General features: G+C 38.9%; 1 protein-coding gene across 5 annotated transcripts in view; it reads right to left on the minus strand.

Annotated features, from left to right (window-relative positions):
- CNTN4 (contactin 4) overlaps positions 1-27,779 on the minus strand; it is a 966,359-nt gene that overhangs the window by 31,718 nt on the left and 906,862 nt on the right. The gene's annotated exons all lie outside the window — the stretch shown is intronic.

A 27,779-nucleotide genomic window follows, 5' to 3' on the forward strand; every position in this document is an offset into this window, starting at 1 on the left:
TCCTTTTTTCTCTACTTAATATAGGCTTATACCTTTATCCACATATTTTTATAATCTGCATAATATGCTGTTAATAGTTTCAATCACTTTGAAACTAGTAAACATTTTGGCAAATTTTATTATAATTATAAATAATGCTGTAATGAACATCACTGACAAAATTCTATGTATATATAACTTTTTTTATTGAACAATAGTTGATTTACAATGTGTTAGTTTCTGCTGTACAGCAAAGTGATTCAGCTATACATATATATACATTCTTTTTCAGATTCTTTTCCACTATAGGTTATTACAAGATATGGAATATAGTTCCCTGTGCTATACAGTAGGTCCTTGTTTATTTTATATACACAGTAGTGTGTATCAGTTCCTCCCAAACTCCTAACGTAGCTCCCGCCTTCCCCTTCGGTAACCATAAGATTGTTTTCTATGTCTGTGAGTCTTTCTGCTTTGTAAATAAGTTCATTTGTATCATTTTTTTAGATTCCACATATCAATGATATAATAATATTTGTCTTTCTCTGTCTGACTTTACTTATATATTACTTTTTTTTTTTTTTTTTTTTTTTTGCGGCACGCGGGCCTCTCACTGTTGTGGCCTCTCCCGCTGCGGAGCAACAGGCTCCGGACGCGCAGGCTCAGCGGCCGTGGCTCATGGGCCCAGCCGCTCGGCAGCATGTGGGATCTTCCCGGACCAGGGCACAAACCCGTGGTCCCCTACATCGGCAAGCGGACTCTCAACCACTGCGCCACCAGGGAAGCCCCACATATTACTTCTTTAAAATAAGGACTACTAATTCATTTTTAAATTCACCCTTTACATTACAGTTTTAATTGGGAACAGAAAGGACTTGCTTAGCCAAGATAGTTTATAAACTCTAAAACTACATTCACACATAGGTAGTCTCTTATTTCTCACTGAAATTGGCTTTCATAAATGGTGTCAGAGAATAAAATGGTGAAAAGCAATTTGAGTTAAATAAAAAGGTCATATAAATGCCTAAGGAATAAAATGATGAATTCAGCCATATTCCAGAAATTTCTCTGTACTAAACCAAGTCAAACAAAACCAACCAAACAAACCATAATAAAGAAGACAGATCAAAAGCAAACAAAAACAATATAAAAACAATGGTTAATCCCCTTCAACATTCACAGGATTGTGTTTCACACGCTGTGTGGCACATAAACATTTACTGAATGTAGCTCTTAGATTAAAATCTCAGCTGAGAATTTTGTAATGGAGTTTCATAGAAGACTTTTGATTGGTCTTTTTTTTCCAACAACCCACCCACTAAAATTTCCTCTTTAAAGAGAGTATTTAAAACAGTTTTTCTACCCTTTTATCCAACTGTGGAAAGCAAGCATCTCAGGTTGTTAAAAAAGGAAAGTCTGTGTCCATAAATAGATTATAATCTAGTGGAGGGACATACTTTTGCTGTTTTCTGAAAGTAGGTAAAGCTCATGATGCGTGGACTGGTGTGCTTTTAGTCACTGCTGAACGAATGATGTCCATGAAATGAGAAGTGAAAAACAGGTACTCCTAGCTAAGAGGTAATGGGAGACAAAAGTGTTTGTTTCAAAACCTGAGGCTTTTTGCAAGTCACATAATCAAAATATACTCCATTGGTTAACTGACCCACAGGAAAAGATACAGACTGAGATTTTTTTAAATGAGCGAAGGAGTTGAGAGCCAATCACCTTAGTATAATGCTAAGCAGAAAATCTAGGAATAGCTCCATTTGACTTAACATGTCATTTATCACTTTTTAATTTAAATTTTCACCTATAAAATGAAGATTGGAACATATAATTCCTGGACAAAATGATATATGTCTGTGGTTTGTATTTGGCAAGATGTCACCTTATTCTATTTTAAATAGCTGTCCACTGATTTCACAATTTAGATTTTCATTTTAATGTACCTTCATTCATTTGTTGATCTATCTACCAAGCACTCATTAGGTGTTATAAGGATAACAGTGCCCTAGTACCAAGAAAGATAGAAAAAACTTATTTGTAAAAACTAATCGAGCCCCTCACATTCCAGATACCATGTTACACGCTTGACAAGGATTGTTTCATTTATTCTCAACAAATACGTAGTATTATCGGCTATTTAACAGATGAGGGAAACTGATACCTAAGGGTGGTTGAGGAATTATCTATTGTGCTAAGCTGACTCCCTTCATTTAGCTGAAAACATGATATCCATTCACAAATCATCCATGCAACAAGGCTAAGGGCATAATATAGCAATTTGCACTCTTGATTACGTGTAGTCAGCTGAGGATATGTAAATGCAGAAGAAAGTCAAAGAAGGCCATGGGGTGAAGATGGTTTCAGAGGGCTTCACTGCAAGAGTAATCAAGTTACTGCCTTAGACAGGTAAAAAGAAGTGATGATTTTATGCCTAAAATGCCGGCTCTAGCTATAAGCTTACACATCACACTGATGAGTGCAGAGTCAAATGTCCAGGTTCAGGTCCTTAAAAATGTCTTGCAGTTGGCACCTACCCTAAAGCCTAGAGTCATATACAATTCTGGCTGACATTTTTAATTGACATTTGTTTCCTAAATAAATGTTCATCCGTTTATGCACGTGTAGCTATCTGGGACAGATTTTATTACTGGTGAACTCAGTTGCCTGTTAACCAAGGACCAGAGAAGTGCTCTATGCTGGCACAGTTGCTGAGCTGACAGCTGCTAATTCATTACCTTAGCACTTGTCACCAATTCACATTTTGAGCCCTGAAGTACCAAGAATCAATGCAAAGGAAGACAAGCACTGTACACACACCAGAGAGTTCTCCTTGGCACTAGAGAAGATTAAACTAAAGAGGTTCAAAACCTCATTAGCTACTTGGTTTTCTCAAATTGTATGCTTGTTCAGTACTCCTGTTTTCTGTGTTATGAATTCTGATGCTTTATACTTGATGAATTTCTTGAAATTTGAATACAAACACTGTACACAAATAAACAGATGGCTTCTTCAAAACAAAACTGTCTCCCCTCCTTTGGTTTTAATTCATTAAGATCAGGAAGAACCTATATTTACAACTTCTGTTCTGAAGAGTCACTCCAGCTATTGTTCTGTGCACAGACCTCTCAAAAGCAATTAGAACTCAAGATGTGAATTGATGTCTGGGTTTGGATGTAATTAAATAGCAACAATAAATAGGAGCAACAACACTCCTAAACTTTCTAGCTTGTGGTTGGTTCATCCCACAGAGAATGATAAATTTAGAACTCCAGAGGATTGATGCTCAAAATATAAATATAAATATATATATATATATATATATATTTACCAAGTGCTTAACCTTCCTAGAGTAAAAAAAATTCTTTTATGCTTTATAGTGTTTTCTATAATATCAAGAGGTCAGAAAGTAAACTATGCTTTGTTCTAAAGGTCAAAACAACCATGGAAGGGAGATTTAATTATTAAGCACTCTGTTAATGATTAGGTCAACAACTAGATGCATAATTTCTTACATTAACAATGAAATATCAGAAAGGGAATGTAAAAAACAATACCTTTTAAAATCATATCAAAAAAATGCCTAAGAATAAACCTGACCAAGGAGGTGAAAGACTTATATGCTGAGAACTATAAAACATTAATGAAGGAAATTAAAGAGGATTCAAAGAAATGGAAAGATATCCCATGCTTTTGGATTGGAAGAATTAATTTTGTTAAAATGGCAATACTACCCAAAGCAATCTACAGATTTAATGTGATCCCTATCAAATTACCCATGACATTCTTCACAGAACTAGAACAAGTAATCCAAAAATTTATATGGAACCATAAAAGACCCAGAATTGCCAAAGCAATCCTGAGGAAAAAAATAAAGCAGGAGGCATAACTCTCTCAGACTTTAGACAATACTACAAAGCTACAGTAATCAAAACAGTGTGGTATTGGTATAAAAACAGACATATAGATCAATGGAACAGAATAGAGAGCCCAGAAATAAACCCACACACCTACTGTCAATTAATCTTTGACAAAGGAGGCAAGACTATAAAATGGGATAAAGACAGTCTCTTCCACAAGTGGTGCTGGAAGAGTTGAACAACTGCATGTACATCAATGAAGTTAGAACACACCCTCACACCATGCACAAAAATAAACTCAAAATGGCTTAAAGACTTAAACATAAGACATGACACCATAAAACTCCTAGAAGAGAGCATAGGCAAAACATTCTCTGACATAAATTGTACCAATGTTTTCTTAGGTCAGTCTCCCAAGGCAATAGAAACAAAAATAAGCAAATGGGACCTAGTCAAACTTATAAGCTTTTCCACAGCAAAGGAAACCATAAAAAACAAAACAAAAACAAAACAAAGCAAACAACAAAAAAAACCCCACAAAAAATGAAAAAACCTACAGAATGGGAGAAAATATTTGCAAGTGATGTGACCAACAAGGGCTTAATCTCCAAAATATACAAATAGCTCATACAACTCAACAACAGAAAAACAAACAACCTGATTGAAAAATGGGCATAAGACCTTAACAGACATTTCTCCAAAGAAGACACACTGATGGCCAGAGGCACATGAAAAGATGCTCAGCGTCACTAATTATTAGAGAAATGCAAATCAAAACTACAATAAGGTATCACCTCACACCAGTCAGAATGGCCATCATTAAAAAAATCTAGAAACAATAAATGCTGGAGAGGGTGTGGAGAAAAGGGAACCCTCCTACACTGTTGGTGGGAATGTATATTGATGCAGCCACTATGGAGAGCAGTATGCAGGTTCCTCGGGAAACTAGAAATACCATATGATCCAACAATCTTACTCCTGGGCATATACACGGACAAAACTATAATTCAGAAGGATACATGCACCCCTATATTCATGGCAGCACGATTTCCACTCTATCGACATGAGTGGATAAAGAAGGTGTGGTGTATATATCATACTACATGAAGTAAGTCAGAAAGAGAAAGACAAATACCACATGATATCACTTATATGTGGAATCTAAAATATGGCACAAATGAACCTATCTACAAAACAGAAACAGAATCACGGACATAGAGAACAGACTTGTGGTTGCAAAGGGGCAGTGGGGAGGGAGAGGGATGGAGTGGGAGTTTGGGGGTGGTAGATGCAAACTATTACATTTAGAATGGATAAACAACAAGGTCCTACCGTATAGCACAGGACATTATAACTAATCTCCTGGGATAAACCATAATGGAAAAGAATATTCAAAAATGTATATATGTGTATAACTGAGTCAATTTGCTGTACAGCAGAGACTGGTACAACATTGTAAATCAACTATACTTCAATAAAAAAATGTTAAAAAAAAACCTCACATACATTTAAAGCATGTAATAAAAATGTGGACTCTAACTTAATGTTTTTTGTAATCTCTTAAATTTAGAGGTTTTTTTTTAAAGAAAATTATCTCATATTGAAGAAACACTTTATGTTCACTGTACTTTCTTTTCCTATTAATTTTAGCTAAAATTTAATGTTTAATTTTCATTTTTGTGTTTTCTGCTTTGTTCAAATTGCTTAAGGACAACATGTATACTTTTATAAAAACAATTATTTTTCTTAAAAGATATCTGGCTGCACATATTCCAAGATGTTAACATTGATCAATTCTGAGGAGCAGGAAAAAAAAAAACAATTAGATGTATAAGTTGTAACATATTACTCAAGTCATATTATATTCTGACTTTCACTGTTGGAAGAAAAGCTTTCTGATTTCAGGCTTTTGTTATCTGTAACAACAAGTGCCTATAGTTTATGGGATAAGAATTCCATTTTGATGTTGCTTGCCTTTTATTACATCAACGCTTCTGTTTCAATTTATAATTTCTTTACCTTTCCCTCACAGTGCCAAGCTATTCACTTGGTGCCTATCAAGGAAAGTGTTTAAAATGTGTGTTTTAGTCATCTTCATTCATGGGAGGTATACATCTCCTTTTGTTAGTGAATTTCTTAACTGTAATGGTTTTGATGATGCCTCACAGTCAGGTTGTGTCTTCTTTTTTACATTAAATTTTGTAGGGAAACTTTAAAAAATGGGATCCTTCAAAAACAAGAGTTAGTGAAAGAGCTGACAGTCAACTCACCTCAAATGACACCAAGGGGGATTGGATAGAGAACTATTTTTAATAGTCGTTAAAGGCCACAACAAAGACAGTTGATTAATGATCACAATCAACCTGGAGGGAGAATCTCTAGGGATGGATTTAAGCTCTCTGGTTGGTCGTATTTTTTTTAATAAAAACAAAACCAGTGCTGGATGTACTATTTTTCATCGATTTTGCATAAAACACACATAAAAAAGGGATGCCCTACCCATGAGATGAGACTCAAAATTCCCAGTGATTTCAAGCTGGACCAATTCTTTATTTAGGATGAGATCTAGTAGGGGTAAAGCAAAAAGCTACACTTATAAAATCAACTACATAGGTTCAGGCTGGGGGAAAAACTGGGTTGGCAGTTCACATGGAAAACACTTGAGCATTCCAGTCTCAACATGGCCCATGCTGCTGCCAAAGAAAGCTAATGCAATCTTAGGCTGCATTTAATAGCATGTGGTATTCCATCTTAGAGAGGTAAAAATCCCATTATATTCTTCATTAATGAGACCACAGCTTACTAGGAACATCCTTTGGATTCACTGACAGATTAGTCCACCTAGGTTAGTGAAGGAGCTAATAAATCTGTAACAGTTAAAAAAAATGAAAATGTTTGACAGGAGTAAGAGAAATGAGAGGAGACATGAGACTGGTCTGCAAATATGTGAAGGGTTTATAGGCAGAAGATGAATTGAGCTTATTTTGTGTTGTCCCAAAGTAGAAAGCAACAGTACCTACAAAGAGGCACAGTTTGGCTCTACATAAAAGAGAACTTTCCAAATAATCTGATCTTATCAACAGGAAAATGGGCTGCCTCAGGAGAACATGCATCACTATTTCTAGAAGTATTCAAGTGGGGGTGGGCTCCATCAGAGAGGGTGTGTCAGGAGACACTGAAAGCCAGCCAGGGTAGATGAAGCCTGTCATTTCTCCTGAGAGTGTATGAATCCAAACCGCTTTCCCAATGCTTTCCTGACCACTCTCCTCACGGGTGATCCTTTCCTTGTGTAAAGCTTGTCAGCGTTAACTGTCTGTTCTATTTCTTCAACATTAAGCTTGAGCACTGTTGTGGAATAGCACTGACATATATCCCGTTTCTTCCTTGTAATCACGTTCCTGGGGGTCGGGGACCACATCTTACACTTTTATAAATCCCCCGTGCCTAGCTCTGTCCCTACTCATGAGAGTCGGTTAAAGATTAATTGGGTGATGACCCATGAATGGTAGTGTTGGTGACTAACCAAAGTAGGGACTTGAACCTTGACATGCTGTACATTGGGAAGCTGTTGTGCTGTATTTCCTATTATTTATCCTGACTTAAATTGGCTACTGAACAGAAAAAAGTAGCTATCTAAGGGCTCAATCACTGTGCAAACTCTGACCCTTTGTCTGTGCTCATTGCTGATTTTTGCCTCCAAGGCCACATTTAGAATTTTTTCTTGCTTTTAGAAAATAATTCATTTGAAAAGTAATTTATTTAAAAAATAATTTATTTCGAAATAATTTCAAACTTATAGAAAAGTAGCCAGAAAAGTACAAAGAACTCACCTTCGCACAGACCCCTCCACTGTTAATATTTTATTGCATTTGCTTATTTCCTGTTCTTTCTTATATATAATAAAGATATGTAATATATATATGGTATTATCTATAATTTATATTTACTTATTATCATTAGTCTTTTTCTGAACCTTTTGAGAGCAACTACAGACATGCTATCTAATGGGTAGACATGCTACCCTTAAACATTCCAGTGTGTATTTCACCAAACAAGAACACTTTCTTAATAACCAGCACAAAATCCTCCGAATAAGGAAATCAACCCTGGCACATCATCACTATGCAATTCAGGTCCCATTCAAAATTTGCTAACTTTCTCAGTAATGTCTCTTTATCTTTTGGTCCAGGACCTTACCCAGGAATAAATGTTGCAATTAATTGTCATGCTTCTTTAGACTCCTTCAAGTTAGAACATTTCTTCAGTCTTTCCCTATCTTTCAAATCCTTGACAGCTTTAAAGAGAACAGACCTTACATCTTGTGGGATGACTCTCAACCTGGATTCATCGGATGTTTCCTCATGACCTGATTTAGGTCTGTATTCTCAGCAGGAACAACACTGAAACGCTGTGTGGTACCTTCAAAGTGTGTCAAATCAGGAGCTGTGTGATGTGATGTGAACTCATCTCAACACTGACCAATGACCATGATAACTCTAATCATGGGTCATGCTGGCGTCTGCCTGGCTTCTCTACTTTGTATTTAGCATTTTCCCCCTTGCAACTGATTAGCGTCTTGTGGGGAGGTATTCCAAAATTACACCAATATTTTGATGCTCATCGAACCTCCACCTCCCAGCCTTAGGATCCACTGAAGACTCCTGCCTGAAGCAACCACCTCTCCAATGTTGCAAAATGGCAAATCTCCATCATTTCTTCTACATATACTAGATGACATTCTACTTTAAAAAAGAGCTTTCCTGGGACTTCCCTGGCAGTCCAGGGATTAGGACTCCGCAATTCCACTGCAGAATGAATATAGAGAATGTATCACTTTACTAAAATTGAAACACTCTGAGTTCCGCATTTCACACCTGGGTGAAAATTTAAGTCAATACATTTATAAAATACCTAAGGCATTACTTAAAATTAATTAAGCTTTTGGAGAATAATTCATTATTAAATAGAATAAAATTTAAACTTAAATTGTCCAACGATAGATGAATGGATAAAGAAGATGTGGTATGTATTTACAATGGAATATTACTCAGCCATAAAAAGGAATGAAATTGGGTCATGTGTAGAGATGTGGATGAACCTGGAGTATGTCATACAGAGTGAAGGAAGCCAGAAAGAGAAAAACAAATACCCTATATTAATGCATATATGTGGAATCTACAAAAATGGTACAGATGAACCTATTTGTAGGGCAGGAATAGAGATGTAGATGAAGAGAACAGACATGTGGACACAGTGTGGGGAGGGGAGGGTGGGACAAACTGGGAGATTAGGTTTGACATAAATACACCACTATGTGTAAAACAGATAGCTAGTGCGAACCTGCTGTATAGCACAGGGAGCTCAGCTCAGTGCTCTGTGACCACCTAGATGGGTGGGATGGGGGGAGTGGGAGGGAGGTCCAAGAAGGAGGGGATATAGGTATACATATAGCTGATTCACTTCATTGTACAGCAGAAACTAACACAATGCTGTAAAGCCATTTTACTCCAATAAAAAAAATAAATAATAAATAACAGAGATTTAAGGCCAAAAACAAGGCATTACTTAATATTAATTAAGCTTGTAGAGAATAATTCATTTTTAAATAGAATAAAATTGATTACTATTCTAATTATTCTTCTCTGCTAGGTCATTTGGCTCTACATTTGAGAGCAGCTATCAAAACAAAACAAGAGCATAGCTTCCGGTTTGTTCTTTTTCTCTGACTTACTTCTTAGAAATCCATTCTGTCAGGGAGTCAGGTAGGAAGCAGGGAAGGATGGGGTAGGTAAGGTCATCCTTGAGAAATCTACACTACTTAGTTAAAAGTCCTTTTGAGATTGCTCCATTATTGCTACTTTTGAGAGTGTGAATTCTTCTCTTTGTTGTATTTGCCAACTATCTCTTATGGGGGCAGACTTCCTCACTGTCTTTTTTTTTTTCTCCTCTGGCTGTGGCAAGCAGGGACTGCTCTTGGTTGCGGTGCACGGGCTTCTCATTGTGGTGGCTTCCCTTGTTGCAGAGCACGGGCTCTAGGCGCGCGGGCTCAGTAGTTGTGGTGCACGGGCTTAGTTGCTCCGCGGCATGTGGGATCTTCCCGGACCAGGGCTCGAACCCGTGTCCCCTGCATTGGCAGGTGCATTCTTAACCACTGCGCCACCAGGGAAGTCCCCCCTCACTGTCCTTCTAATTTTGGTTTGGAAGTTCATCTTATAAGGGAGTTTCTCCCTCCTCGTGAACATTCCTCCCTATGTGTGGTTGTAAAGCCCTGAACAGGTTATGGGAAGGGTTTTCTGTTTACACCCCATGGGGGAGCAAAATATAGGGCATCCCACCTTATATTGTACAGGCCTGGCTCTTGTTTCCTTAAGTGGCCTTGCTGCTCACTCTGGCCATCAATAAATTCCCTTTAAAAGTTCTTAAATCTGAGAATTCCCTCTCCCCTACCCTGCCCCTGTTTCCTGGCAGGGAGCCAAGATCCAGGCCCTGACTTAAGGCTTAGGCAGCTTTACCTGCCAAAATACCCTGATGAAAGAAAATATATTCAGTGTAAAATCATCTAGATAATATCAGGCATCTATGTATTTGGTATTTGTTTCCAAGTCTCCATTTTGGTTATAACTACTACTCTTTTGGAAATCTCTTAGACACTTGATTTCTTTTAGACATTTACTTTTCACTTAGATGTGTTTTGTACTGAGCAGCTAGGTCTGTGAAATGAGAATTTAGAAAATTTTAAGACAAACGGAGACCAACTCTCTTTGTTCATCTTACCTCTCTTTTTGTTAACACAATTTAAATCTGATTTTGTTGAGTGAAAAAGTGAAGGGCCCAGCTGAAAAGAAACCAATGATTTTATCTTGGCTGAAGACAAGGAAACCTTCCCATTTTTGGTGGTGGAAAAACCATAGCAATGGCATAGGGCACTTCAACGAGTCACGGTTTTTATGCAATCCATGCCAAGAAGCACTGCCACGTAGTACTGTGACCTGGTTCTTTGAACAACTTGTGCACCTTGACAAACAACACTGGAAGAAAACATAAGGCAAATTCTGACCCCAGTCGGATTGAGCAGAAACTGGAGCCTTCTGTAAAGCAATTTACAAATCACCCCTGAGCAGAATGCTTACAGATCTATTTTCAAGGACTAGGGAAAAAACACAAAGCAGAGCTGTTTAATAATCCTGACTGCCACAAACGGAAGCTGCTACGCACGAGTCAATTGAGGGTGGCCAGTTATAGGTACTTGGGAAACAAGCAGTCAAATGATAATCAAACTTATTAGATTTGCCTGGTCAAAATGTGTAGCGTAAAGCACCTACTTAATTATGCAGACTGCTCTCATGCCACCCGGTTGCCTTTCAGGCTTCCAAGTCAGTGACAATGATTAATTATGACTTTCTGTTTTGTCTTGTTTTGTTTTAAATAACCAAATTATCATTTATCTTAAAATCATTCATGGTCATCTTGATTGCTCTTTTTTTACCTGCCACCAGGGCAAGCCACCCTCCTGGGTTTGGATTTGTGCCATGTTTTAGAAGCAAGATTCTCAGTTGGGATGTCTTTCTAAATGGAAAGAACTGTCTGCAGGTGTTTAAGTGTCCACTATGAATAAGGATATTCCGCAAGCAAACTAGAAGCCGTCACAGAGGTAGAGTAGGATATGCTAAATTTGCCCTCTCATATTTTCTTTGTGATGCTTTCTTTAAGATTTAAAAGGACTGATCTAAACAGACTATTAGAAAAGACTATCCTCATTGACAAATTAAATAAATTGCATCTTCAAGTCAAGATATAATTAACATTAATTACTCTATGACATTTTTGGGACTGTGACTGAAGACGAAAAAGAATGATAAATGGGAGTTACAGGTATCTTTTAACCACGGAGAAACATTTTCATTATATAATAATTAGTTCTCTTTTTGAGATGGAGAGATTATAGGCCTGTTGTTTTGTAGCTACTACACATGAGTAACTCTCCCTTATGAGTCATTGGGTAAAAATTTACAAAGAAATCCCATTAGTGTCAGTGAAAAAAAGTAAATCCCATCGCATGCCATGCATAAGAATGGTGTAATGAGGTCTTTGCTGATTAAAGAATATATAATTGTACTTGATGGGCATCTGGCTGTATCTACCGGTACAAGGTAAGAGAATATTTACCTAAATTACAAAAGAAGTGAAACGTACATCAGGAGGCAAGGGCAACGACTTCCACAGACAATGCATTCCGCTGTCATTATATGCAAAATAACAACTAGTGCCCCATTCTTGCAGTTTGCTACACGGGGAAGAATTAGGATCTGGTCAGTAGGTGGTGCCAAAACCACAGCAGAAGGAAAAAGCATTGCATCTTTCTGTTTATCTGGCTCCTGTCAGCAATTTTCTACGTGTTTTCAAATTCCTCCACTTAAGAACTCTGCAACTTGGAAAAGAGGCAATAATTCTCATACTCTAAAGTGGTATTTCTTCGTTTGTCTACTGATGTAAGAGAGGGTCACCGAGGAGTATATGAAGCTTAAAAAAGAAGGTATGACTATCTTTGTGGACATGACTAGGCCCCTCCCTCTATGTGGTGCAGGAAGGATTGATGTATAAAGCTTTCTGCACAACAGAATCAAACAAGCCACCCACCCTAGCACCTGGGCCACTACTGACTAGCTTGTCTGGAGGCTTGTCCATAATTCTAAGTGAACTTTTTCCCGAAACCCTTCAGGATGGACAACTATTAATAGCTCCCAGGTCCCTTCAACTGCTGAGATCTCCTGTGTGCATGGCAGGTAAGACACCCTGAGTTGAGCTAACAGGTTCCTCTCCCTGTTGCACTGCCTGCTTCAGAGTGTGATCTGTATACACATTCCATGAAATTTAAAGGAAGAAGAGGGAAAATGAGGACAGTCCTCAATGAAGATTTTGTTACTGCTCTTCACTGGAGGAGAAACAGGCAACTAGCTGGGAAACACACTCCTGGTGGGAAGAACTCATTTCTGGGGTAGATTTTGAGGGTCACTGCACATTTAGTTCAATCTTCCACACCAGAGACAGGGAAAACTTTTCTTTCTATTGAGAGTTGCTGACCCAAAGAGGGAAAAAAAAAATCAGTTGAGGGTCAGGAAGTAGAAAGCAACTTAATTTAGTTTATTTTCAGAGAGATGTTTACAACTTTTCATGTCTTTCCAACTAGGTACAGGGAACATGAAACTCTAAAGGTACATCAAATAATTTAAAACTTACATCTAATATCTATAAAGGATAGTGGAGATGAGGGCGAGTGGGAATGCAGGGAGATGGAGAAAAGATGAAAATACAGAGAAACAGCAAGAGAGACAGGTAGAGAGCGGCAGAGTCGCCTTCTCCACAAACACCAAAGAGACTCCGCGCTGAATCAAGGACACAAACACCAAGAAGAAGGCACGCAGAAGCAAAAGAATTTTTGGAAAGTGAAATAGCAGTCTTTTGTGGAGCAACAAACATTCCATCCTTTGGTTTTTAGGCTATCAACAGAGAAAACCTTTGTTGGGAAAGATGCAGCTTTGTAAATTTAGTCATTTACAGATAAGTTCTGGAGGGGAGCAAAATCTGCTACCCTGAACTGTGTCTCTTTGGCATGAAGATTAATTTAGGTTAATTCTTTTTAAGAAACAGAAGACTCACAAAGTCTTTGTTTTTTTTTGGCTGCACTGTACGGCATGTGGGATCTTAGTTCCCTGACCAGGGATCAAACCTACGCCCCCTGCACAGGAAGTGTGGAGTCTTAACCAATGGACCACCAGGGAAGTCCCAGAAAATCTTTCTTTTTACCTCCACCTTAGCTGCCTAAAGAATGTAGATAGAGCACCTGTTTCCAGAACAGGGCCATCACCAGAAACATCTGCCACGAATATGGGCTAGGTGTGGCAGGGGAAACTCAGCAGGGCCTAGAGATCAGAGCCGCTCTGTGTCCCAGTGTCTCTGCCTGGCCCAGCAAACATCTGTGTACCCAACATTTGCTTTCCCGTTTCCAGGTCCATTGCCTTCCTTCTTTTTGAGTCCCAAACCAGTACCCCCAACATCCTCTTTTGTTCTTACCTGAAGATGGTATTTAAAGTGAGGGTTTTGGCCATTTGGGGGAGTTATTCAGTTTTCCTGGGTCTCTCCCATGTATACCTATGGTTAAACTTTTGTCTGATTTTCCTCCTGTTAATCTGTCTCATGTCAATATAATTCCTAGACCAGATGGAAGAACCTAAAAGTGTAGAGGAAAATGTCTTCCTTCCTGAAAGTTGCATCTTGCTACTTGCACCTAAAGTGTGCTTGGAATTTAAGTCAGAGTTCTAGTTTGACCCAAAGTCCCACATTTTCTACATATTCATTGACTGTCCTCTACAATGACAACTGGGCTTTGCCGTGATGATTACATGAAGCACTGCAGTGTTAATATCATCTAAATATACTGAGTCATGATCAGCATTAAAAATTGGTGAGATATTTTAGAAAGGGATTTATTAAGGGCAAAAAGAGAAATTGTTTTCTGGCTAGGTCTTGGTTAACTGAAAAAAAAAAATTAACTACTTCCTCATTCCAGAAACATGTTAATTACTTGAATTAAAACCAACAAACAAACCCCCTAAAAGTATATGTGTGTGTGCATGTGTTCAAATGTCCATTCTTCAAATCCTTTTAGACTTTACAGGAAATGTACTCATTTCCTATACTATCCATTAGAATCTAACAGCTCCTTTCTGGTAGGGAAGATAGTACGGCAAGACCCCAGCACAGGTTACAACAAATACAAACACATTATTTGTATGACTCGTGCCAAGTCCCGAGGGTATCTCTCTGGGCTGTGGTGCAAAAGAGTGAACAGAGTTTTGCAAATTGCTGTAGCATCAAATAGACCAAAACTCACAGTGAGGTAAGTAAGAAACATCAATTCATTCATTCATCCAAGCAAGCAAGATATATAAAGCACATGGCCCTTTACGTTTGGAGATCATTCTACAGTTTACAAAACAGTTTCTCACCCATTTCCACAGCTCTCTTGAACCTTAACTTAGACTCCACTGGGAGTTATTTCTGTATTAGGTAGAAAAGCAAACAAGCTCACAGAGATCGTCTTGCATTTGGCCACTATACCAGGATACACTACCTTGCTTAACTCCAGAGAGGACCATTTCTGCAATGTTACCTTGTGCAAGACAGCAGCCAGCAGAATGCCCTGTCATTTCTTCCCAGTCTGGAAGCTCCCAAACAATGCTGGGTGACCAGAATCAAGCTGGATGCTCATTTCACTGCAAATACGCCCAATCCCAGAGCTTGCCTCGGAAATGGCACCTGGGAGTTATTTCTCATGGAGTAAAATACCTTCTTTGAGTGATTCTTTGATGTTGACATAGGTTTGGCTAAAAATGTCAGCATGATAAAATGTAAAAAACACTTTATTTAGTGCCTTAAAAATCTCGTTTCCAGGTTTGGCCATACATCAGTGATTAGGTATATAACCATCAAGAAGTCATTCGACATCTGAGCTGTAGTTTTCTCATCTGTAATTTCGAAGTGACGGTATTTGGCATCCCAGCATGACTATGAAATTCAAACTGGGTTAATGGACTTTCATATGCTTCATAAACAATAAAGTTCTACCTGAGTGTGAGATACTATTATTACCATTACTATTGATGCCGAAGATTTGCCTGGGAAATAAAGGAAAAGGAGAGACCTATTTTGAGGATAAAAAGAGGGTGACATTCTAAGGGAAAGAGCTCACTGTTGTAAGTCATAGTTCCAAGACAGCTGCTGGCTGCTTAATAAAAGCCAGTGAAGATGACAAAGTAATTTCTGGTTCAAGCATGAATGCTCAAGTATAGGCGTTTACTTCGATTGCCAGATGCTTCCAGCTAGCAGCTAAATCCAAAGACACCAAAGACACTTCACGCAACGACAATATCCTGGCCTCTCACGTCAGAGCACTGCATAAATGCACATCCCAAAAGGAAAGGGTGTCACCGGAAAATTACCCGGGAGGAAGAGTAATTGTGAAACTGAAGAGAAAGATGTCAAATTCCACAAGAATCATTAAACTACTGGTTAGAAAAGGAAGTAAAACATGAATAGGGAGGGACTCTCCTGGTGGTCCAGTGGTAAAGAATCCGCCTTCCAATGCAGGGGATGCGGGTTCGATCCCTGGTCAGGGGAACTAGGTTCTCACATGCCGTGGGGCAACTAAGCCCATGCGCCACAACTACTGAGCTCGTGTGCCTCAGCTAGAGAGCCCATGTGCCACAAACTACAGAGCCCATGTGCTCCGGAGCCCGCTCCACAACTAGAGAAGAGAAAACCCGCACGTCGCAACGAAAAGCCTGCACACGGCGATGAAAGATCCCACGTGTCGCAACTAAGACCCGACACAGCCAAAATAAAATTAAAAAATAAAAAATAAATAAATATTAAAAAAACATGAATAGAGAAAATGCAGCATCTATAGTACTGGGTGATAAAAAAGATAACACTGTTGTTTTCTAACGATGAAGATGACCATCCTTCTCGATGCTGGAAGAGGCTACATTCATTTATAATTTTTGGAAAGACTTTTGGAAATCTGTCAACGGAAGATTTAATGTGGGTGATTTAACAGAAATTGTTAAAATGTTTACCTGTATTACTCTAACCGTAAGTTAAGACTGTAGTGTATTTATCAAGGTGATAAGTAATGTGTTAATGCAACCTTCTCCCTTTTGCTTTGCGGTTACCTGGTAAATAATTTATCTGAGGGGGAAAAAAAAGAAAACAAGTAGATTTATTATGGTGCCTAGTTCTTGTTGGCTGGAATTATCATTTCAGGTTCTTGGTGAAACGGTGATGATCATGCTGGCCACAGCACCATCCTTAAACACCATCATCATCATCATCATTGCAGCTTACATACACGATGGAATATATTTACATAATGACAAACATTATATTCACCATGTGACAGGATCTGTGCTAAACACCTGCATTTATGACCTCACTAAAATTTAAGCATTGTGAGGGCAGGGAACATACCTTTCTTGTTCAGCATAGATACCTTGTATGTAGCATAGTTAATGTCAAAATAGGTGCCCGATAAATATCTGTAGCAGTTAAATGAATCACCAGCAGTTAAACCTCACTACTCTACAATAGGTATCATTATTATCACCATTTAATATACAATGAATTTGAGGCTTCCCTAAAGAGGCTAAATATATTTCCCAAGGACACAGACCTAATTAGAGGGAGAAAACAGGTATTCAACCCCAGGGCTGGTTGACTGGAAAGCCCTACATGTTACTGATTTCCATTCCAATATGACTTCAGCTTACCGCTCACTTTAATTCATTTTGAAAGAGGCGTTTGGGTGGCTGCCAACGTTTAGGTATAAATGAGCTTTGCCTCATTCTCTTTTTTATTCTGATAGAGTGTGACATGATGTGTTGGAACGAGAGGTGGTTGCAGGAGTGAAGTCATAAGAAGGAGGAGGAAAGAAAGGAAATCCAACGGAGCCCAGTGTGATGAGGTGAGAAAAGGATTCAAGAGAAGAACGGCAAGAATCAGCTCTGGAAAAGCCAGAAAGGAATCATTATGCTTTATTTCAAATGCTCTGAAAGGTAGTAATGTCCTAGTTATTTATGGAAACCAGCTCCATAAATGAAGGCTCAGCTCACGAGGAGGAAAAATATATGGATATAAAGTATTTCCAAGTTAAAAAAAATCATTGCCACATATTATATATTGGAAAATTGGACTCCTTGAATGATGGACAATTTTGTTTACAGATTAAAAATGTGAAGAGTGGAGCCAGACTTCCTGAGTTTTAATTCTAATTCAATCACTTACTGACTGTGTTGATCCTAGGAAAATTATTTCTTTTCTCAGAGCTTCAGTTTCTTCAGATTTAATGGGAATAAGAACATATATCTGCTACTTTGAGGATTAAGTGAGTAAATTAATATAAAGATTTGGAAACTGAGCTTGCCACATAATGTTAGCTATTAGTAAGACTCTAGCAAAAACAAAGATGCCTCCATATTTCATTCTGAGTAAATGCTGAAATCCGTATCATGGCCAACAACACCCTACCTGACCTCAACTGACACTTTTACTGAAGATAGAAATCTGAAGAACCTCCTTCAGGTGTAAAGATAAATACCTGTACCATGCATATCCAAAATGAAAACTGCTGTGTAGACGCCAGACAAGAAAAGAGGGTGCAGATTCTAGGTAGACAGCTGCACGTACAGACAAGAAGTGGGTAAGAAACTGAGCTGCGGAGTCAGAAATATCTCTCCCGCTTACTAGGTGACCGATTGCGGGTAGGTCACTTGACGGTAAGTCAGTTAATTTGTTTCCTACCTTTAGTAGTCCTGTGGCTACGTGGAATAGGACTAAAACGTGGTAAGTGTGTGATACAAGCTATCTCTCATCATCATCACCATCTTCATCACTGAGCTTATTTGTGCCTGGGTTCCATGCATTGTAACTGCAAGAACCTTCAGAGAATATCAGCGTCCTCTAACATGTAGAGATTGGGGAGGGGGAGAGCAAAATTTAGTGAGAGAAAAATGTCCCCATAAATCTCCAAAGCAATACAGTGGGTCTCTAAGTTATGACAAAAATCTGCCTCAACTTTACACGGAAGCAAAAGAGAAAGCAAATTGACAGCTACTAAAAGTGATGACGGATGCGCAAAACAATTTGCTGCTAGTGGAAGTATCATAAGGAAATTATCATTGTACATAGACATTTCTTTGCCAGAACAGTGTACAAACACCCAGATAAATAGCACAGGTGCTGTCTTGTACACTTGCCAGGGCCACGCATCAAGGCTGAAGACGTTCCCCGGAATGACATCAAGTCAAGAGATTATTGTGCTTGTTGTATTCACATTCCAGGACCTGCATTAACTCTCTGGATATCATCAGACACTGTGAAAAATGCTGAGACAGGACAATATGACCCTGAGCTGAGAAGATTAATAAGCGGTGAATAACTAAACTAGCTCATTGATAGTTTGATATGCTGATTTCTACAGCTATCTTAAAGGATTATTTGAGTAATTTATGGGCCATGGCCAAAAATATACTTTATTGGGGGACACGAAAGGTCTGAGCAAAGCCTAGGTGAGTGCCACCTTTAGCTTTTAAATACAGAATCTTTTAAAATCTTTGTTTTCTCCTCTTGTCCTCTATTTCATAATTTTCCAGAGGCCAGAAATCACGCAAGGACTAAGCATCAGCACAAATTCCCAAAGACACCGTAAGATTGCTCACCACACAGGGTCACCCTGAGGCATACTGCTTGACTCTGTACAAGTGATACACGTGGGGAGGTGCGGTACCAAACTTTCGAGGGAATTCCACTCTTCGACAGAAGTCAGTAGAATCAACTAGTCATTAAGAGATCTGGATTCCAATCCAGAGATGGACTTACATGATGCTAAACACAGATTTAGAATCCTCATCACGCTAGTGGCTGAGTGTCACACACTCAGTCCCTACTTCTTTCACAAGCTCAGTCTGAATCAAGGCTATACAGATAATCTAAGAACAGTGGCAAGTGGGACTTGAATAAATCAGATAAATTACATAAGTCTTGATTTCACAGGGCTTTCCCTTTCCATGCTCTTTGACTACAGAGAGCTGGCCAAAAATAATTTACATACTGGGATGATTTTATGAGAATAGAATAATAAAACAGCAACAAAAAGTAATCACTATGATTATATGTCAGTTACTGTGCTAGCTTCTCTCCGTAAGTGACCTCATTTCGTCTTCATAATAACTGTTAGGATTCTGGGACCTCTCTAAAATCTCTTTAAACAGTCGCACAGGGATTGTTTACAAAAGGGCATAAACTGTAAGGATAGAAGAATGGTTGCGGATGTCGGGAAGCCACTGGATGGTCAGCAGACAAGAAGCCCTGATCCTAAGCTGGTAGTGGGGAAACAGAAGGAGCAGCCTGACTTACTCTTTAGACTATCCCCCCAAAATCCAGGAAGTGGTGGCCTCAGTTGCCACCAGAGGTGCAGGTGATAGAGCACTGGATGAATGTTGTTTAGAATTAGTTAAGTCCCCGGTTACTTTTCCTCATTCCATGCAGCCAGATGACTAGCTTCCCTGCCCCAGAAGGATGCTGAGATTTTACTTTCTAAGCAGATAACAGAGGAAGGTTTCTGAACCGGAGGATACCAGGTTCAAATGAGGGTAGCAAGCATTTAGTGAACATGTGTTCTGTGAATGTTGGGGTTCCCAGCTCCCTTCCTCAATATGGCTCCCCAAACACTGGCAATGAGATATCTGTCTCTAGGGACTGTGATGAATTCAAATGCAAACACCTAAAAATACTGACATGGGGAGGGGTTTTCTCCCCAAAATGGCTCAGTCATATTGAACTCTGAGTCAATAAACTTGACCCACAGGTTCCTGGCTTCAAGTTAGCATGTTAGTGCCTCCCTCTTCCATATGAGCCAACAACTGAGACTAGACATCTGAGGACAGCTTCTAACATCAACGATCAAGTCCAAGGCAAGTACAGAAAATCTATCATTAATATTTTCAGAGAAACAAGAGAGATTGAATTCATGCACAGACAAAAAAAACTTCCCAATATCCCAAATTAGGGAACATTCAGAGACTAAAAGAGAGTTGCTAGAAATTTAAGCCATGGTAATTGAGAGGTAAAGGGTAACTTGTCTAAGACTAACCTCCTGTGGGCTGGCCTCCAGGAAGGGAGGAGATTTTTTGCCAGGCTCCATGGAAACTAACCATGGCCTAGCGTTTAAGGCAATTAATCCTAGTCAACTCTAACACTGGGCCTCTAGTCCCCAGTAATGTCAGTGTTCTTCCCCAGTCGTGAACACTGAGGTGGTGTTCCTGCACTAGCTCAAACACTAGGAACCACAAGGCTTGGCCTCTGTTCTGCAAATTGTGCTAAGAAAGAAGCCGTGCTTCCATAATCGTGCAGTTTGAAGCCCTATAGCCCAAGGTTCAGCACCCCCTTTTGTCATGTGACAGTTAGCTTACTTCATTTCTGCGGGTCGCCCTAGAACGCTGTGGACAATGGGGGACTTGTATTCCTACTAGTGCTCATGTTTCCATGAATTTCTCCCTGGGAATGCTGCTTCAGCAGGTGTGATGTGTGTACAGCCTGGATATTTGCCTCTGTTAGCCTGGCAGTGGCTGAGATGAAAATTAGTTGGCAGAGAAATCTGAGGAAAGTTTCTGGAGGATAGAACAAAAACAGAAAGAGATAAAACATGGGAAGAATGAAAGAGAAAATTACAGGAAAAAGACAGGAGAGAAAGGAATTCTTAATAAAAGAAAACCCCCAATTTCCCAGAAGAAAAGGACATCTGTTTCCAAATTAAATAGGCCCATTGAGTATCAAACAGAAAAGAGAAAATTAGATTTCACACCAAATCACTATACTGTAACATTCAGAATAATGGAAATGAAGAGAACAATCTGTACGTGTCTAGAGAGAGACAGAGAAAAACAAAACCAAAAACAGGTCACATGCAAAGGAATAGAAATTAGAACTGTTTTGGACTTTTAAACAGTAATGTTGGAATTTGGAAAGCAATGAATCAATACTTTCAAAATTCAGAAGAAAAACAACTTCTAGCCTAGAATTCTATTCCCAGCGAAAGTATCATCATGTGTGAAAGCAAAAGAAAGAAACTGGGAGAAAAGCAAGCTGTTTTTCAGGAAATCAGTGTAGGATATGCTTCAAAAAATGAAGGAATACATGAGATCCAGGAAATAGGTGATCCAAAATAGGAAAGAGATGATAGAAGTTTCCAGGAGGATACAGGATGGTGAAGTAACATCCTAGAAGGATAGTTTACAGTAAATGTTTAATCACATCTAAAAATTTTTTTGAAAGCTGGCCAAAAGTTTTGGTTCAAATTTATGTTATAGAAATTAATGTACAGAAACTAAGTAAATAAACAAAAAATAGTAGAGAAATAAAAAAGATGTGAAAAGAAAATATTCAATAAAAGGAAATTAATCACGGTTCGTTCCATTGCTCACTTGGGAATAGCTTTGCATAGTCATAATTATGTAATCATGGATTCATTATCTAACCAGGATTATGATTTGTTTATAATAGGAGGACATGGGCAATAAGAAGGGTATTGTGTAGGTATGGGGTGTGTGAAAGAGAGCTAAAAACTCATTTTCTATAGTAAGTCAAAAAATAATCCCTAAAATGGGAAAATCAAGCCATAGCAAAGCAAGCATGTTATTTAAAGATATAAAAAGCCGTACAAAACCAAAAAAAAGTCCCCCCAAATGAAAGTGGTTACCTCTAGGAAAGGGAAAAAAGGCAACAGGAGAGTTTATCTTTCTCATATTAACACTCCATATATAACCCTGGAGAAAAAATTAAAACTGAGAAAACAAAATTTTGTCAGGTGGACATTGCTATGCCTATTTCAAAGATGAGGAAACTGAAGCTCAGAAAGTCACACAATTCATAAGTAGCAAAGGGGAAATTGTAACCCAGATCTGCGGTTGTTCTTAACTAGGATGGTGAACCTAATTGCCTCTAGAAGGGAAAAGACCCATCATTTTGCAGACTGTCTTTTATGCGTCAGGTTGTAGGCTAAGTGTTCTGCATAATGTACCTCACTGAGGCTCATGATAACTTGGAGCGGTGGGTATTTTTCCCGTTTTACAAAGGCAGAATCAGAAGCTTCGAGAGGAAGTGGTGAGATCTGGATTCGAAGGGAGGTTTCAAAGCCCATGCTAAGGAGCCCATAGCACTGAATATTTTAATTCTTCCCATCACATTGAATAAGTTGGGGATATTGTCAGTCTTTATGTAATATTCCTAAAAAGTTTTCTCAATGTAAGCCCTGCTTCTTTGACCTGCTATTTTTGAATCAAAAATTCAACTCTGATGTGTTTGTTTTCTTTGGAGGATCTGTACCAGCTAAAATGTTACCCGACACATTTCTCATTCTGTCACCTAACGTTCATTTAGGAGAAAGGCAGTTTTCTGCTTGACTCATTACACCTCCAAACAAAGATTTTGGTGTGACACATGTGCATTTTCTCTAAACTGACAACAGAAAAGGATCTTAGTGCAGGCAGAAAACTGTCCAAACTTGATATAAGATCATCCTTCCCAAGAATTAACAGCTCTCCTCTCCTAGCAGGAGCCATTGTCTCAAATACGGAAAAACGCACATTCTCTACATGGCTGAATAGTAAGTGATGGTTAATCTATATCACCAAGGACTCTCCTCCGAGAATCCAGAGGAGTACACCAGAGAAACATCGTCAACCCCAAATATCCCAGTTACTTAACATGACAAGGGTCAGTTCTGGCTTATCTGTGTTGTCCAGTCTCTCAACAGCATTCTACTTTGGATGAAAAACTATATAATAGTCTACAGATAATTCATTGTTGCCCCCATTTTTGTATGCAGGAACTGAATCGACTGCATCCCCTACTCTTTTCTTGCTCCCATGCCAACCTATGTGTTACCAAGCCAGTCCTTTGTAATGGAGATGGACAAGGTGGCATCTTACCTTCTTGGTATTCTCGCTTTCTAACAGGGTATCAACCAGAAAACAAGTACGCATTTTCCTAACTTAATGCATTGTTCTACATACTGTTTTTAAAATAAAGCTGACTTAAATCCCAAGGTGCTTTAAATTAAACCAAACATGACAAACGACAGCACCGTTTTGGTCAGATATTACAGATAACCACGGGCAGATCCAGGTGACATCTGCGTAAGGTATTGATTAAAGGGAGCTGATATCCATCTTTCCAAGCACAGAATAATCCTCTGGCCTTACAGAAATGATGGCAATCTTACAGAGGTTACTCAGATACATGGGAAATCACATCTGCTCCTCGAGAAAGTACAAGTCACGCAGAGATCAGTCAGACACCAGGCACCCCCACCGTCCCTCAGAAAACAGAATTCAAGGCAGGCGGATCCTGGTTTGTAAAACACCTAGTACGAAACAAGACATTCTGCAGGTCTGAACAGTTTTGCCTGCTGAGAGCATCGATTTGTGGGTTTTATAATACATGTGCCATGATAAACAACATAAATATAAGAAGTAGATAAAAAATAACGATTTACTTTTTCTGAGAAGAGAGTGACTAATCTCTCAGACCTCAGTGCTGCTACAAAAACACTGCTGGATTTTTGGCACAGTCGTAGGGAACCTTAGTAAGACACAAATTTAAGCACTTTGAGACAGTGCTCTTGAATCACTGTAGTGGAGTTGATGGGGGGGCAGGCAGTGAAAGGAATACAAGCACAATACTACGGACTGTCAATTAAAGGTACCTACTAAATGCCAGGGGCTGTTCCCTGCTTTACACAGAGAATTTGAATCCTTACAACAGAGGGACTTTCCATTTTATAAAGAAGACACTAACACTCCTACAGACTTATTTTTTTAGGTCAGAGACGTGCCCAAAAGTGTTGGGCTTGGTACATGAAACCAGGCTTTCAGACACCAAAGCCCATATCCCTTTCACTGTGCCCCATCGACCTCTACTTTCCCCTAGTCTGTTGCTTATTAATTTCCTTAGCCATTGCTTTAATAACAAGAATTTGGTGAGCTCCTTTGGGAGGCAACATGAAAGAGTAGAAGGAAGAACAGGCTATTGTACCTTAGCTTGGATATGTAACTTGCCCTTTCTAGTTGCCTCTACAAAAAGAAGGGGCTGGAAGAGATGATCTACTCTCTTCCAAGCATCTCAACGGGTTCTTTCAATTGGGTGAATTCATGAACAGACTGTGAGAATAGGATGATTTTAACATGCTATAAAAGGAGTCTTAGTTAATGGGGTCTATTCCTTCGCTCGTTTGTTCATTCATTCATTCAAGAGATATTACAGAGCCTCTAATATGGGCAAGGCAGGTGCTAAAGACTGTGGTTACGGGTCGGTAGCTCCGATCCTCATGAAGCTTACATTCTAGGTAGGGTGATGGATGATGGGCTTATAAGTAAACAAAACCAAAAAATACGTTTAGATGTTGAAAAAGTGTTTATGAAATCAATGAATAGGGACCATGTTAGAGAATAGGAAGAAACTTCTTTTGATAAGATGGTTAGAGGAGATTCCTGAAGGAGACCTGAGCTCTGAAGGATGACCAAGAGTCAGCCACAAAATGGAGTTAGGAAGTAAGGTGGTAGGAGGAGAACTTTATGATATAGAGAAAAATGATCCAAATATCTCATATTATTATAATTATAAGAAAGACAAAGACAAACATGCAAGCATACTTGCACGAACACACACACACACACACACACACACACACACACACACACACACAAATAGACCCTACTTCTGGTAGGTATTTACATCATCAAAGCCCACTGGTAAAACAAAAAGAAAAGCAATAGAAAACACATAAATACATAAATAAATGAAATGGATTCACCTTGTCTTTTAGATGAGGAAATTGAAGCTCAGAGAGATGGTGAATTTTGGTCCTGGTCACCCAGGCTGAGAAACTAAATAGACAAAAGTTAAGGTTGTTTAATTAAGCCCACTGGGAGCAGACTCTACCATGTACCATAGCATCTAAGGTTTGCCTCAGTCAGCGTAACTGGTGGGATTTGTAATATCCAGAGTCCAACACACAAGTTCTCCTTGTGTCTCACCAAGATGGCCTCAGGTAATCAATTCAACCCAGTGACACAGCCAGCAACGTTAGCTACTGCTCCAGGCTAGCTTAGGGGATTTCATAGGAGATTTTTCTAGAGGCTTCAAACTTTAAATTGCCAATCTATACCATAATGACAATACTAATGACACCTAATGTTTACTCTATGTTTACCACATGGACAGGTAGTGTACTGAGCATTTGAAAGAATTCTCAGTTAATTTTCTCAACATCTTTATGAGGTAGGCACCATTTTTACTTTCATTGTATGCTTATCTGACTCAAAGACTCAGAGATAGTAGAGTATAATGGAAACAACAGTGGACATTGTGTTTTAAGATTGGATTCTGACCCAGGATTACAATTTGCTATAGCTGGGTATCTGAAATATGTCACATTACATTTCTGAGCCTCAGTTTCCTCAATTTCCTTAAAAAATGGGGAAATAAAACTAGTTTCTATTTACCTCACTCAGTCAAGATGGTGTGTGTTCTGTGTTACGTGAAGTGTGTGAAGGGGCCAGTATTATTTTCTTGTAGATCCAGAGTCATCTCTTCATTTATTTGAATAAAATATTAGTGGCAGATGACACAGGAAATCACCCAAGCTAAACTGTGTGAGCAAAGCCTGTAAGTGCCGTTTGTCTACAGGACCCAGCGGGCATGGATCTAAGAAATGTTAAGTCAGTCAAAATGCTAAAGAAGGATAGCGGTTGGCTCCCTTGCCTCCTTGGAGCAGTCCTTCAGAGTTATTTGAGACGCTGGGCTTAAAGTCCTAAGAATGTCTGCTGAATAAAATGTAACTCTCAACTCAAAAAAATCAAAAAACAAAAAGGATAATGGTTGGGAAGGAAGGCAGAGGGATGGCCTAGGATAGGAGCACATAAGTAGATTTAAGTTTCTGATAATAATCTAGTTCTTAAGTTGGTCATGGGCCTATAGATATTTGTTATTTTAATACAATAATAAAAAATTCAAAGAAGAGTTATAAACATCCAAGGGAAATAAGCGCCCATCATTATTGGATGTCAAATAGTTGGGAGTTACTTCTTCACCAGAAAAATGAACTATGCCTCATTTCTCATTGATTTATCAAAATTTACTGAATAGTATGCTTGGCATTAGAGATTCAAAAATGAAGAGGAATCAAGGGGGAGTCATAACTAGATGGTTACAAAAATGTGATAGGTGAAATGAGAGAGATGTTCACAAAGAAAGATGGGAGTAGTATCAGGGAGTAATAAGGGTAACTCCCCATGGATGGTGCTGCGACCAAATGAAAGAGAGCGCTCAGGAGGAAGTGCTAGAGCTAAGGGAGAGGACAAGAGAGCTAACGTGGCAGAAATGCTTTATTTGTGAAGCCAAGTACGCAGAGGCATAGCCAAGATGTTTGTAGAACATGGCTGACTGGCCAGGTGCTGGAGCTCTCAATTGGTGGGCTGTGAACAGTAGTCAGAGAGAAGAGGAAAAAAATATATGAATGCTGGTATGTGCTAAGGAATGGAAATACGTATCGAATTTAGTCTTCCCAACAATCCTGTGTAATAGGGTCTGTTATACCCATTTCACAAGGTCACTCTGAACAGCTTGGAAATGATAATGCTGGGATTTGAACCTCGTTTGTCTCTCTGCAATGCTTGTATTCATCCCCCTTTAATATATTAGTAGAGAAGGAAAGAGGTGGACCATATTGGACATACCAGAGACCTTCTCTACCCAGTTACTCTGCTGCTAATATCTGGCATGGTGTCACAGCAATAGAGAGGATGCTGCAGAGCTACAGCGGATGGAAGACGTGGCGAGAGTACTTCTCCAACCATGTCTTCAGGAGCAGAGTGGAGGGCTGTGATCAGAGTAGAAGCAGGATCAGGAGAATCACCTAAGTAACTGAGAATCATAAAGCTGGAGATCCCTAAGAATGTGTCAAGCTCTAGGAATTATATGACACCTGGATATCAGAGTTGGTATATTTATTAGTCCCTTTTCTTTTTCTTTCTTTTTTTTTCAGTGTCCAAAATGGATCATAACTTATTTTTTCCTTTTAAAATTGAGATATAATTCACATAACATTCTTCTTTTAAAGTATACAATTCAGTGGTTTTTCTATATTTACTTTTGTGCAACCATCACTACTATCTAATTCCATAACGTTACATGACCTCAAACAGAACAAAACAAAACCCTGTGCCTATTAAGAGTCAATCCCAATTCTCCCTTCCCCTATCTTCCGGCAAAAGCTAATCCACTTCTGTTTTGAGGAATGTGCCGGTTCTTGACATTTCATAGGAA

Source organism: Orcinus orca, chromosome 10 (assembly GCF_937001465.1).
Source record: "Orcinus orca chromosome 10, mOrcOrc1.1, whole genome shotgun sequence".
NCBI classification, from domain to species: Eukaryota; Metazoa; Chordata; class Mammalia; order Artiodactyla; family Delphinidae; genus Orcinus; species Orcinus orca.